The sequence below is a fragment of the Talpa europaea genome (genome assembly GCF_964194135.1).
Source record: "Talpa europaea genome assembly, chromosome: 13".
Taxonomy (NCBI): Eukaryota; Metazoa; Chordata; class Mammalia; order Eulipotyphla; family Talpidae; genus Talpa; species Talpa europaea.
Genome location: NC_140080.1, coordinates 94,675,146 through 94,690,546, shown reverse-complemented (window position 1 = coordinate 94,690,546; position 15,401 = coordinate 94,675,146).

The window sequence follows — 15,401 nt, the reverse complement described above, 5'->3', positions numbered from 1 at the left end:
AGAAACATCAGAATGGTTTAAAAAAATGCCCTATAAAGTACAAAAGTTTAGTTTCAAGTATGAACTTTTATTGTATTTTTTATTTTTAATAACATATCTTATTGCAGTAACAGATCACCACACCACACCTACCACCAAGGCACCCAGAGTCCCCCATCACAGCCCACTAGCTCCTCTTCCTTACTCCCCTCAAGTCCTGCCACCCCCTGCCGGTAATCTCAGTTCCCAATTCCATTTGTGTTGTCACAAATGGCAAGAATTCATCTTTTTTTAGGGAGCTCCCTGGTGGCCTAGGGGTTAAGTCTCTGTGCTATCACCACGAGGGCCTGAGATCGACTCCTGGCCAGGGAGCTACCCATATGGCACAGCAGACCTCTCCTGTCTCCCCGCTGCTCCCCTCAGCAGTGGATTTCAATAAATCCACCTGTTCTGCTCCCCACTCTGTCTGTGCTGAGTCCTCTCACTCCCCATACCTTTGGCCTACATCCCAGTTCTTCTATGTAAAAAAAAAAGAAAGCAGTTCATCATTTTTAGAGCTGACTATATTCTATAGTGTGTGTGTATAGCTATATATCTATATCTCTCATTTTTTATCTTTTTAAACCCCTCATCTGTCATTTGTTGTATGGTTTGCACTCTGGCAGTAGGATACCTCCTTTTTCTCTATCAGATTTGCTTTGGTTATTCAGGGTCCATGCAGATTTCGATTTTTAAACCTGAGACCAAGTATTTCACAAAATTCATTACTGGTATCAGCAGACTTGAATTTTACATAATGGGCTCCAAATGCATGTTGTCCTCTCCTTACACCCCACTGACATAATATACAAGTGATACTGTGACTTTAAAAATAAACCCATAACAGTGCTGAACTCAAGAAAAAGTGATGACAGCAGACAAGGCATCTTTTGAAGTTTCTAAACATACAAGCACATGGGATCTGATGGCAGCAAAGCCAGAGTAGGGGAAAATACAAAACTTAACTTCCATAAGAGAAGGCTCCACAGGTAAAAGCCAATGTCCCCAGAGGACCTAGGAGGAAGTCCAAGCTCAGTGCCAACCCAAACAGCGGCTTCCTCCCCAGGAACATCCCTACATCCCCTGTCTCCTGACCCCTGAACCTAGGGACCCAACCTCTTCTCACATACACAGCCATCCCAGGGAGATATCTGTATTCCCTCCCCTGCTTATTGCAACATCATTCACAATAGCCAAATATGGAGATGACCTATGTGTCAGTCCATAGATAAAGTTGTAACACACTCACATGTTTATGCACACAGGAATACCATGCAGTCATGAAAAAGGGATCCTGCTATTTGTGACAACCTGCCTGGAGGCCAGAGTTGGAGGCCTGGAGAAATGAAGTTCAGCAGATATCTCCCTGCGGTGGGCTCCAAGCATGCACGCGTGGACAGGGGGTGCACATCACAAAGCTGCAGGACAGTTCAAGACCACAGAGGACGTTGAAGAATAAAGACAAGAGACCCCACTGGTAGTGAAACACACTGAAGAGAGACTGTTATAGCTAGAGATGGCTTCCCTGCCTCCCACCCTCTTCCCACAATGGGAAGCTTGTCTGGACACGGACTTTGTCCTCTCCCACAAAGCCCCCCATCAGGTAAAAAATCTACCCCCTGCACCAACCTTCACTGAATACCAGTTACATAAGCTGCAGAAGGAGCCCACCCCATTGCCATATGGATTATTTTGAATCTTTAATATAGGATCCAGACTCTGGGCTAGTAAGTACTTGTTAAATGGTGGGACTAATAGTAATAAATAATAATAATAAAGATTCAAATATGGCAAAATAAAAGGTATTCCTTTAGCCCAAGCATTTAAAAAGGAGTCAATTCCCCCCCCCCCCGGATTTCATTTAATTCTGGTTAGTAGATAATGGTGAATTCATATCTCTTTTACTTCCAGATATTGGAAATTGGAGTTAAAATAGCATCTCCTAAGCTCTGGAGGAAAATAAAACTCTGATCCAGGTTGAGCATAGCTGAGAATATTAAACTTGAATACAAGGAGATACACAAAAACCCATCATTTGAAACAAAAATGAACTAATAGTATTAGTTAATTAAACCAAGGCACTAATGTTTTCATTATATACCTTCCCTTACCCAGGTATAATTTCTTTATTTTTTAAAATCTCTAAAAGTTTTAACAAGGTACGATTATTTTCAAGTTTTGTTGATTTGCCACTAGTTTAGTTTCCATAGCTGAAATTATTTAAGTCCATCTCAGATGACCCTCTAGGCAATTTGAAAAATAACAAAATAATAAATATGCTGTAATATCTTGACAGCTTATGCCAGAAATAAGCTAATCAAATATTTTTAAAATGTTTGTAAAATAAGGGAGTATTTTCTTAGAAGAATGTTGGGCCTCCCTGGTGGCACGAGGGTTACGCATAGCACTAGGAAGCTATCCACCATCTCTGCAGCAGGAGTTAAATCTCCGGCCGGCCAGGGAACTGACCCACATGACACAGCAGACCTCTCCGTCTTGCTGGCTGCTCCCTTTCACCCCTGCACCTCTGGCCTACACCCCAGTTCCTGTATGCATAAATAAATAAATCTTTAAAAAAAAAAAGGATGTATATACACGTATGTCACACAGAAGTCCTGTGTGTCAAAAGCAGGACTGCTCAACCTCATGCTCAGAGGAGGGCCTGGATACCTGCCCACTTGGAAACTCTCTCATCTAATTTCCTCCAACAATGGCCTTGGACATCCACAGACTCCCAGGCTCAAAGGAGCGCTTTGGAAAGCAACTAATATAATAAAATCATTATTTTACAGATAAAGAATCTTGACTTCAGCAAGGAAAAATTATGTCCAATTTTTTTTCTGTCTACCCACTCATTCTTATTAATTTTTGAGAACTTAAATATGTTTTTGTATAAATATACTGATTACATCAGCAATGGGTGTCTACTTGAGGAGGCCAGAAGACATGAATGAGCAGAGAGGCCAGTTCCACAGGATCCCCTTCGTCAGTGCAGTGTGAAGCTGTCTTCTGTGTGCTGTTCACAACATCCTCAACTGACGCTATAGGTGGCGAATAGATAACTTCTGTTTATCATGGCGTGAGACGCACAGTTCACAAATCTGAGTGCTTTATCCTGGGCAGCTAAACTCTCACTGATAGGGTAGGCTTTTCCCGTCAGCCTGGGAAGGACAAGAGTCCCCTTGGCCTATGAACACACCAACCACCTCTGCTCTCTAGTGTGATGTCATTGTGTGGCTCTGAGTCACGTCTTTTTGCTCTGAGTACAACAGAGGATGGAAGAATGAACACAGACCTTCGGCAAGACTGTCTATTTCAAGTGAGTGCAGGCCGCTCCTGATCTAAGAAACATCAGCGAAGATGCTGCAGAGGGCAGCCCTGGGACCAGAAATACCAGCTTGTTAAAACTCAGAATCCCCCTGTCGGAGCTCTGGGAGACAGGTCTACAGGAAACAGGCAAATACTTGCTCATGACAAAGTCCACTGAGACAGAGAGGGCTATCTTGGTGGCTCAATTCAATAGACTAACATTACTTCTTTGAGGAATTATACAAAGAAAATTTAAATTAAGCCCAAAGTATTGAGCGATGGGCACCGGGCTGGCCAGTGACCCAGCTCACTGGGAGGAATGGTTACTGGTCTGTCCCCTCTGCAACATCTTGGTTCCAGGATTGCCTGTGCCCATGTCGGTGGCAGGAGAAGACACCCCTTCCCCCGCGGGACCTGCAGCCAGTTCAGCGAGCACAGAAACTGGAGCAAGCGGTGATGTCAGTCTGCCCCGCAGGGGTTCGTTCCCACCTTGGAGAGTGAGATTGTAACAGGGGGTTCTCCAGGAATAGGGGAGGTTCCAGGTTCCCAACCCCACCCAAGGGAGAAGCCGAGCAGGGAAGAGAAGCTGGAGAGGAGACTGGGGAGGGAAGGAAGCAGGATGGAGCCAGAAGGAGCCCTGGAGGAGGCCCATGGAGCAGGGAGACAGGTGAAGAAGCTGCACTTGCCTCGTGGTCCTGGACAGGGTGACACAGACGTGGGTGAGAGACCTGTGGGGAGGTGACAATGGCAGCGTTGATCTTGATTTTGGTTTTGCTCTTTCCCTCCCAGATTTTTCTGGCTGTTTCTAACCCTTTTCCGTGGGTCCCCGCCAGGAGGTGCCTTAGAGATGTGGCAGCTTTCAGGTCTCAGAGGCCCTGCTTTGGGCCAACACTGTTTGGCCGGACATTTACCCACAGGGGATGGGTAACTTTGGGTGCTTGATTTGGAAACTTTATTCTTCCCCTTTCCTTTGTTGCACACGAATTGTATTAAAATTCCTTTCCATTAAGGTCCTATGCATTAGAGCATGTTTTGTCTTGATGCGGCAGATGGGAGAACCCAGAGCAGGCAGCTTTGAGGGTTCTGGGGTGCCCCTCTCCCTGTCCTATAGCAATGATGGCCGCATCGCTCTGGGAAGCTACAAAAACCATTGAATTACACAATGCTAAGGGCGAACTATACATGAGGAGTGTATCTCTGTGACGCTGATGGATTTTAAAACTCAGCTCATGTGTGAGGCAGCCAGGGATCAGGCTCCTTATCACAGACTCTTTAGAATGACCAACACAACTCATCTCTGTGGTCAGTTCTACTTTTCTCCTTTGCTCTCTGCCTGGCTTTCTGCTTCTCCACTTCAGCTGTCAGAGCATGATATTCAGCGTGAGCCCATATGATAAGAACATGTATTCATTCATAAAACATGCATGCTCTGTTGGGCCAATATATGATGTATGTTACTAAACGACTAAGAAATGCAAAGTTAAGGATAGGATGAGATTTTAAAAGGCAAGCAACCATTTGTTTATCCTTTATACTTTCCCATTGCCTTAAGCAATCTCCACACACAGGACGCGGGGAAGTTCTAATCCCGGAGGCACTGCTGCTCGGCCTCCTATGGCCGTATTCCCATGGAATTCTGTTTCCCTGAGGACTGTGCTCTTTGCAATTTCCTGCTATGCTGCCAGCTCACCCACATAAAGACACAAACGTACATCTGTGTACAATTTCCTACCAGATTATATTATGGATTTCAATTTTTGATTTGATTTGAACTTTGTTCACCAATTTATGGGGGATGAGAACCAGGTATTCGAGAGCATCTGTCAACCCCACAGGAAAACACTTGCGGAGGGCAGTGCTGTTTTCTGGGTGGGGTGGTATGTGATACCAACCAGGATCACATAAAGCATCTTCGGGTGACAGTGATAGTTGCTGACCGATATTTTGGTCAACAATGGATCCCATATACGATGGTGGACCCAGCAGGCTGTACCTAAAACCTAGGTGTGTAGTGGGTGGGGGCATCTAGTATTGTGTAGGTAATTGCACTCTGTGATGCTCGCACAACAAAATCTCCTAACCATGCATTTCTCAGGCAGACACTTCCATTAAGCAACACGTCGCTCTATTATTTATAATAAACTCTATCAATATTTAGGATAAGTCAGATACTGAGATGAGTTTTTTCCATACTTAACATGTCTTAAAAGTGCTCAATTCTTCAAAATTTCTGCCTAAGTTTCTCTCAGTTTTTGTCTTATTCTCATGTTTCCTGGAGTTTTCTTCTGTTTTCATATTTGCAGTCATAAATTTGGAAAAGGTGCATGGAAGGCTATCACTAGAAATTATGTTAACCAGCAGTCATAAGCATTTCTCTATAGTTACACTCCTTCAACTCTGCAAATTCCTCAGGTACAGTTCCCAAGCCTGGGTCACGTTCCACCCCCAGAGCCAGCACATTGGCGAAATAAATACTAGTTATTCAATAATTACAGTTCGATCAAGCGTGTGATCTGTTCGTTTATGCCTTAGGGATTTGACTTTTTTTTTTTTTAACATAAGCATTTCAACTAAATGAGGGACTCTGGGGGAAATTCTCTAATCACTGCAACTTGATCTTTGTTTTACTTTACATATTCAAAAAGTAAGATTTTGCCTGTTGATATCCAGAATTCTGTTCATGTCTGAGTTGACCTCATTTGGTGAGATGGCAAACTAAAATTGGTACAACTCACATGAAATAGTAGCATCTACTCAATTATGAATACACAGAGGTGACCAAGCCATCCTTGACAGACTCATAGAGAAGTGGTACTTATAGAACATGAAGTTAAAGTGTATATTAAAGGATGTAAAATAAATGGCAAAAAAGATAAAGCTGCATGATGCTATATTTGTAATTATTAATCAAGAAATTATTTTGCTGGAAAATAGATTTGAGGCCTAGCCAACAGTTACTATTGTCCTTAATTAAAAGAAATATGCGGGGTCTCCCTGGTGGTGCAAGAGGTTAAGCATCAGCACTATGACGCTCTCAGCAGCTACTGCAGCACAAGTTCCATCCCCAGGCAGGGAGGTGACCCACATGGCACAAAAGACCTCCTGACTTGCCCGCTGCTCCCCTCAGTAGTGTAATTCAGTGGATCTGCCTGCTCTGCTCCCCACTCTGTCTCTGGTGAGTCTTCTCACCCCCCAAACCTCTGGCCTACACTCCAGCTCTTATATGCATAAATGAATAAATCCTTAAACAATAAATAAATGAATAAAAGAAATATGCTAGGACAGTTACACCTGTGGAGAGGGAGGACAGCGACAATCTCTCAAGATGCCCCAAGTTCATCAAAGTATCATAAAACTCCTATTAATCAGAGATGCCAGTATCTTGAGTTCCTTGTCTCATTTCTTAGCCAGAAAATACTACCTCACTTGTTAAGCTTATAGATCAGTGATTTAATTCATATCCTCAGACAAGTCCTATTATTTCTTTTTTTTTTCATGTTAATCTTTGTTAAGTTTTAATTTTTATTTTAGTTTTCATTGATTCATATAAGCACATTTAAATCCACATATCTTCATATAAGGTGGAAATATAAGTTCCCTGCTACTTCCTCTCCACATCTTCCTGTGTATTAACTTATTTCCAAGTTTTTGCTAATTTAATATTGAATAAGTGATCCATGTTGATCTCAAATTTTTACTATTTTATGTTTTTATAAGTTAGATGTATTTTTCAATCAATTTGTTAATCCTATTATTTCTAAACTAGTTTCTAATGCAGGACCTCTAATGAGTCCACAAAGAACTCAGCAATGAGAATTTTCCTTATAAAACCAAGGAAAAATTTCCATTTAGTTCACTGCAGTATGCTCATCAACTGTGAACTTTCTTTTGCTTCTTGAGAAACAAATTAAATTACAGTAATTTCAGAAACTGATCTTTGTTTTTGTTTGTTTGTCTTTTATATTGGGTAAGGAACTTGCCAAGTTCTGCTTTTATCTGCTCCATTTGAAGGGCGTGACATCAGCCTTTGTTTGGGATAGTTTGTCATTCACACCAACTTTAAAATTCAATATGCCAGAAAATAATTTCTCTTTTATATTAGGCGGACCCTAATAAGCTCTTATACTCTGCTAACGAAAGGTTTGAAGTGGCTGGTTCTAAGAAGAAACAATGTTTTGTTAAAATACAAAGGCCCTAAGTTACTAAGCTAAATGTGAAGTGAAAGTTAGAAATCCAGGGAGAGCCCCAGTGCCAGTTTTCATAGAGAGGGATTTGTCTACAATTGGGAGCCTCAAGCCTCTTTTGAGGATTTCTCAGGGCACAGAAGAAAGAGAGAACGCCTAGATGCTGTCAAGGTGGGAATTTAACAGCACAGATTCCCACATGAAACTGAACTCCAAATAGCTATAAAAACATAGAAGTGGGTGACTGATTACCCTGCTGAGTAGAATGTAAATGACCAATTAATATATGCCTGTCGGGAGCTTGCATGTTGGGGGTGGAAATATTCCCAGAAAATCTGGAGGCATAACTTCATCTCTATAGGTTTACACCCTGACTTCCTATGATCTGCTTAGTCTAGACATTCTCAGCAAATTTATTTTAAAATGGGTCCCTGTTGACAATACAAGATCTCAAAGAGTTCCCACAGATAAAGTTCCAAGGAAAATAGTCTGTGCCCACACATGACTGCACACACAAGCACAACATGTGAATATACACAGGTAGTGAGTGATAACCTGCACCCATGAATGTGCACACACACACACAATATATGACTACACATGATATGATGGATGAAACCAGGAAGAAAAAGAAGAGTAGAATAAAAACTGCAAAGACTTCCTATATTAGAATTATTAAAAGACCAAATAAAACAAGTATTTTCAATACCTTTCAATGTCTTAGAAATATATGCAAAATCAAGAGATTATGACTTATCCAAGCAGCTTTTAAATAAACAAAAACATTCTAAATATACAAACAAAAGGGCTGAAATTTTTAAGTCTCATTTGAAGGAATAAACAGCAAATTAAATCCAGCTGGGATGATAATTAGTTGACTAAAAATAGAACCTGGAGAAAAATTTACAATGCACTTCAGAAATTAAAAAAAAAAATATATGGAAAATGTGAAAGAGATTTAAGAAATATGCAGAATGATGTAGAAATATAAAGCATCAAACAACCTTAGTTCCAGAAAATATCAAAGACATAATAGAAATAGAAGGTCATCAAATAGTGGTGTCATTCTATATACCACTAGTTAATAAAGAACTCAGGAAATAGCTATTAATGGTTATTAATATGACACCAACTCACATGGACAATCCTCCAGTAACTACACGTCTCCTGATGGAAATATCTAGACTTCTTACATCAAAGTGTTGCCATTTTGGGTCCATCCCCACCCCCACATACAAAAATCAAACCTCTAAATCTAGCATTAATTTATAAGGAAAAATTAAACTATACATTTGGTTACATTAATAAGTAAATTTTATGGAAAATAAAGAACCAGAGAAATATAAATCAAGAGACTCATATACTAATCAAATGCAGTGCATGGACCCTATAAGGTCTAATTCTAAAGAAGTATGAAAGTGAGCTCACATATAATAAAAGAAGTTTGATATTATCTAACAAAATGAAACATACCAGTTACCTTTTCACACAGTGCCAATACTCCATCTAGAAACACACACCAAAGATACATGGTCAAAAATACAAAAGGACATATGCAGAACCAATAAGGACAAGACTAAATTAAAATGCATACATTGGAATAACACAAATGGCTGTTATATCAGAATAAGTGAGTAAGTACCAGCCGATGAATGCAGCAGAATACTGTAAAATGGAATAAGGACTATTTCTGTACATGAATATAAAATGATGTCTATGATATGGTATTAAATTGAAGGAAAAGTATGGTATCCTTTATTTAAGAATGGCATGATTATACACATATTTTAATCTACAAAATGATATATATCTACATATGATTAAAAAATAACTAGACAAACTAGGATATGTTAAGTGACAGCTATGAGTGGTACAGATTTTAAAAGTTACATATATTAAAATAAAAAGATAAACTATAATATTTTTTAAAGGACAACTTGGGGTTATTGGGTGGAGAGATCAGGATAGAAGTTAAACTTGGACTGTAACTTGTTAAGATTCTAGATTTGACTTTCAAACCCTGTGAAATTAAATTAAAAAGCACTCAGTCTCTCAACTCCAAATTAAGTTAAACAAATGACCTTATATTGTATAACCTATTAGTGGTATAACCACATGGTGATTTAACAAGTCCAAGTAACTTCAATTATGATAGCTGGGTAAAAATAACAGGAGAAACTATAAACTCTTTTAGCAAGTGCATTATTGGTGATAGTGTTGGCACTCTTTGTCTGAGACTGTTGTGTTATGTGTTGTGGATAAAGCAGACAAGGATTTAAGAGATTTGTGACATGCTAATGTTATCATTTTTGGTGTCCTCAAGAATCAGGACCTGCAAATGTGGAAGGAAATTATTACAGAAGGAAGCTGGAAGGAGCTAGTAGAAATCCGATGTCTGATTGTTAATTGAACTATCGGTGATAATTCATATTTTAAATAAATATGTGTAACTTATATGTAACTATATATGAAAGTAAAAGTATATATAAAATGTCAACTTATCAATGTCCATATTCAGCTTTGTTAAATGAAAAGGTCTAGGTGTTTTTGCTCCTTAAACACAAGCATAATTTCAATCAGGGAAAAAAATTCATGACTGAAATCACAGAGTATTTGACTACATTAATTGTGGTATTTTAATTGTCAAGGAAATGGATGTTTGAAGAAGAGAATATTTAGTCAAAACTAAGTATTGTGCTAACTTCGAAATCAGTTATACCATCTTAGTGATTTTCCACTCAAATATTTTATTACCAGTCAATATCAAACATACTTGTATTTCAGAAAACCCTCTTAAAAGAATGGTTTCAATCTTTCAAACGCCTCACCTCTAATGACAGCCAATAATTAATATGCTTTATATTTGTATACACTTAAAAAGTTTTTATTAGCGAAAAATACATTCAGTTTTAAGAAAATTATCTTAAGCAAACTTGCTGAAAAATCATACTTTAGTTTTAATTTATAATTAAAATAAATGTATTGTAGGATTTGATGTAGCAAATGGCTCTTAGTCATTTAATTTTTTACAAATTCTAGTGGAAGCATGTAACTTAAAACATTATAGAAAAAATTAAGATAAAGAAGATGAGCTTTCAAAACCTTTATTTTGGATAAATTTTATCTTCTCTTTAGCACATGTGAAATAAACTCAGTTCTTGGATATGGCAGGACATATCAAATTAGCCTTCTTTTCTCTCTGGATCCTCTCCATGGTACTAGGATTTCACTCAGCCTCATTCTTATAACTTTTGGAATGCAAATTATTTACAGCTGTAGACAGTCTTCTAGATGGAAAACAATGACCAGGTTTAAATTTTAATGGAGAAACTCAATCTTACTTGGCTTTTTTTTTCTAGTTATGAAGAGATTACTTCCAAGAATGAAAATGCATTATATTTCTTTGGAAAAAGTTCTTATAGCTAATGATGTAATTTGGGGGGCATGCTCATATTGATTAAGTTCTTTTTTTCATTGTGGAATGTTTCTTTTAGATTCCATTTTCTTGGTCCAGGTCCCAGAAATCAAAGCTTTAACATTAATTAGCCCTTTTCCATTTACCTGGAAGCTATAGTTCCCTTCCCCAAACTCATGTCACTTTGCTTATTTGCTGTTCTCTCTCTCTCTCTCTATCTTTGTAGTCTTTCCTCCAGATTTTTTTTGGTTCAACTATCCAGTTCTCTGGGAATGTGTACTAGCTAACTCTCCCAAAGAAAATAATACGCTTATTCTTTTAATCAGTCTGTTTAGAGCGATCCAGAAAAATCTGGCTATCCTCCAGTGTTAACATTCTTTCTTTCCTTGGACTAGACAAATGATTTCCAAATCTCAATTTCCAAATAAACATATAATTAATATTTTGGTTATTTAAACCGCTTATCAAGAGGTAGTTTATCTAGATGAATAATAAATGACTTGTTAAATAGTTTGGCTTTATTTTAAAAAGTTGAGAACAAAATCATCCAGTTTCTTAGCAGTCCAGACTTTGCCCAAGCCCATAAAGTAGAAAGCAAAATGGAAAATTGGCCATAATGTTTATAAAGAAAGCCAAGTCAGACAGTTTGGGTCAGAAAGTAAAAATTTTACCCATTGCTTAAATATTAGAAGTTATTCACAGCTGTAGATAATTTGTGCTCTACAAGTTCTAAGACTGGGGTGCTGAGTGTGCTTTCTGCTAATTATCTGATTTCACTGCTGCTGATGACCAGTTTTTTGGGCTTATTTCCAACCTTCCATTTCACCTTGTACTTGCAACAAAAAAAAATATTTCCAGAAAATAAATCCATTTGAGTTAACACGTCTTTATTCTGTTGAGTGGCATGAGACTGTCTTCAAGGGCTGTGTGACTTTGATAACTGGGCCAAGGTGCTCAAATTTGGGATTGAGAATGCTTGGATCTTTGACTGCTATCACGGGAGAAGAATTTGATGCTTCTGGTAATTGTATTTGATTGTGCCCTTTGTTACGTAACTCAGCAGCCTTGGAAATGTGTAGAACCCAAACAGTAAAAATCAGAACAACTACACTGTGAAATAAGAATTCTAAACCTTCACTGAGCTGGAAGACCTATGTCCCTTAGGGATGCTGACCAGACATTTAAGAGCTAAGCTTCTTGAGAATTCTTATTTCCCAGTAACATGCTTGTCGGGGTTATTTCATAGTAACAACTCACACTCAGCCACGTAAATCTGCCTCCTTTTGATGAATATGCTCAACCTCCAGGTGACTTCTGTTTCCACTCTTGTTCTTATTTTTCCAAATTCAAGGCAACAGTCACTTCCAGTGGAAAATCTATATTCTGTTGGTAGCTTTCCAAGGGTACCCACAATCACATGTCTACAGAGCTCCACAGCCCAAGTGCTCCTGGCTCAGCCCTTCTTGGTTCTGCAGAGCAAGTGACCTCTGCTCCCATTTTACAAGCTCACCCCATGTGACGAAAGCCATAGAAAAATGAATCCAAGATTTCTCCACATTCCCTCCTCTCCTTTTTGATAGGAGTTACCAAAATCCCACGGTCAAGAGGAAAGAGAGACAGTCAAGTCAGAAGTGTGTGATTTGCACTGGATTGGTGGACCAGGGAGCACCCGGCCCTGAGCGAGCGTTGGCCCTTGCTGGACAGACCACAATTTCGTGACATCAGGTGTTTAGAAGAGGGTGGCCATGATGTCACCAGGCCCTGCTCCAGCTCGTCTTGACTTGTTCACTCTACTTTCTCTTCTGACTCAAGGACATCCCCTCTCTGGGGCTTGGGAATTGGTGTCTGCTTGGACCCCTCTCCGGTAAGATACTGAATTCTACCAAGCAGCTCCAGGCCAATTTGCCAAAACACCAGTTTCCGGTGTTGATAATCTAATTCTTTGGTGCAATCCCTCCCTTTCATCGGTCTTTGAGTGGCAGTGCCATCCGATGTGGCCAGTTTCCAGGCGGTGCTTATCTCTTATGGGGCCCATTAACCCCTGCTGCACCTTTCCAGAGAGTCTCTGAAAACTTTTTTTAAATTATCCAATTTTAAGACCACTGGCACTTGACTGATAATAACACCTCCTTGGTGGCCTAGGGGTTACGTCTCAGCGTGATCACCGCTGTGGTCTGAGTTCAATCCACGGCCAGCGATCTGACCCGCATGGCGCAGCAGACCTCTCCTGTCTCACCCACTGCACCCCTTGGCAGTGTTTTGTAAAATCTGCCCGTTCTGCTCCCCACTCTGTCTCTGGTGAATCCTCTCAACCCCCCTACCTCTGGCCTACACCCCAGTTCTTCTATGCATGAGAAAATAAATGAGTCCTTAACTAAATAAGTAAAATAAAACCTTATAAAGCATTTCAGCACAAATATAGAGAAATAAAATAGTCAAGCCCAGAGAAGCAAAGAATGGAAGGTGGCTTCCTTGGTGGGGGAAGGGTCAGTAGTGGAACAATTGTTCAATAGTTACAATTATGCTGGATGAATAATCTAGAGGTTTCCCAGACAGCACAGTGTCTATCGTTGACAATACAGTATTCTGCATTTAAAAATTTGCTAAGAGGGTAGATCTCATGTTAAGCAGTCTCGCCACCAAAAAATGAAATAAATAATGAGAAACCCGCAAGAATACTGACAGGTGCTGGGTGTGTCTGTTACTTTGATTGTATAATCACGGTGTGTGCACCTGTCCAATTACACGCAGCCAATGTGTTCACTTCTTGGCACATCAGTTATTCCTCAATATAGCTGCTAAAAGTTATATAAATTATTTAAGCTGTACCTTTAATGCAGACTCATACATAACAGTATTTGCTTTTTTAAAAAAGGTAACCTTGTGAGGACTTAGAGTCTCTGTAGCTATAGAGAAAAAATAAGCTGCTCATGTCAAGGCTAATATTTACAAGGTTGGAGCATAAAAACAAATATTCAGAAGGAGAGTTTCAGAAGTAAATTTTTGTCTCATAGGTAAAAGTTTCAAAACTGGAACTCCCCTGGTGGTGCAGCGGTTGAGTGCTGGGCTGCAAAGCTGCCCACAGCCTCTGCAGAGCCGGTTCGATCCCCGGCTGCTCCCCGGCCACCAGAGGAGGGTCCCACATGGCGCGCAGACCTCTCCTGCCACCCGCTGCTCCCCTCAGCAGTGTACTTCGTCCTTCTGCCTGTTCTTCTCCCCGCTCTGGCTCTGGTGAATTCTCTCACCCTCCCATGCTTCTGACTGTACCCAGTGCTTGTATAAATAAATAAATAAAACTTTTAAAAAAAAGTTTCAAAACTGTATTTTTCCTAAGATCAAAGATGATATTACACTAGTTCTGAGGCTATAACTTCACTGTTCATCAAACATTCTCTGACTAGGGATTTTGTCATTCCTTTGTGCAATCTCAGCCTGGTTTGGATGAAAAGAGAATCATATCACATTGGTAACAAATTGTTAAAGATTCCTTTCTGAGCAAAAGTTAATAAATCTTCCAATGGTCCTTTGAAATTTCTTTTTTCATTGAATAGGATTCTCAGCTGAAAATACGGAGACTTTTTTTAAGATGTTAGTATTTTCCAAATGTTTTATCGAGTGATGAATTGTATTCAGAACTAAAGTAAAGGTAACACTAAGGACCCAGAAATTAGGCAAAGTCTGCTTCTTTGGAAAGAAGCCTTACTATGGCGGTAATGCACTGAGACCCGATTCCACATCTGGGGTTCATTTCTGGGGATTAAGACAAGAAGTGATACATTGCATATATCTTTAAAATTTTCTATGCTAGTAAAAACATTAAAGGTCTACTCACCCTGCGTTAGATAACCCAGATGACAGTGTAGGCAGTGGGATGGAGTGTATGATGTAAATACAGAGAATAATCTCAGCGTCGTAATGACACCCAATAAATAACATCCTTCACCTCCACCTGATTTCTGAACACAATAAAAATTAAAATAGGAAAATGGGACTTTGGAGGACAAAAGCTTATCTATATTTTTTCATATGAGTCAGTTGTAGGAGGCAACAGAGTCAGGGTGAATAAGCTGACGATCCGACCTGCGGACTTAGTCCTGGTCCCAGAAGCAGATAGAACACTACATGATTTTCCCGCGAGAGCTGGGCCGCCCTCAGTGTGTGACATGGCCAAAGAGGGGCAGAGACAGAGAGCCCCTGTGGTCAGGCAGGGGCAAAGCAGAAGGTCTGGTGAAGCCAAGCATCGCCTATTTCTTCCCAGATACCCACCGAGGTCATCACTTCTACTCCCCTCCCTTCCACTTCTGAGGTGAGTGACTAGAAGTGGGGGTGATCAGGAGTTTGAAAGGAAGTGTGTCCTCTCACTCCAGTACTGAGCAAGGACAGGTGTGTCCCAACACACCTTCAGCTTTTCATCCTCTCAGCTCACTGGGCCAGCCCCATGGACATTAGCGGGGCAGTGACTGTTCTTCTAGAGG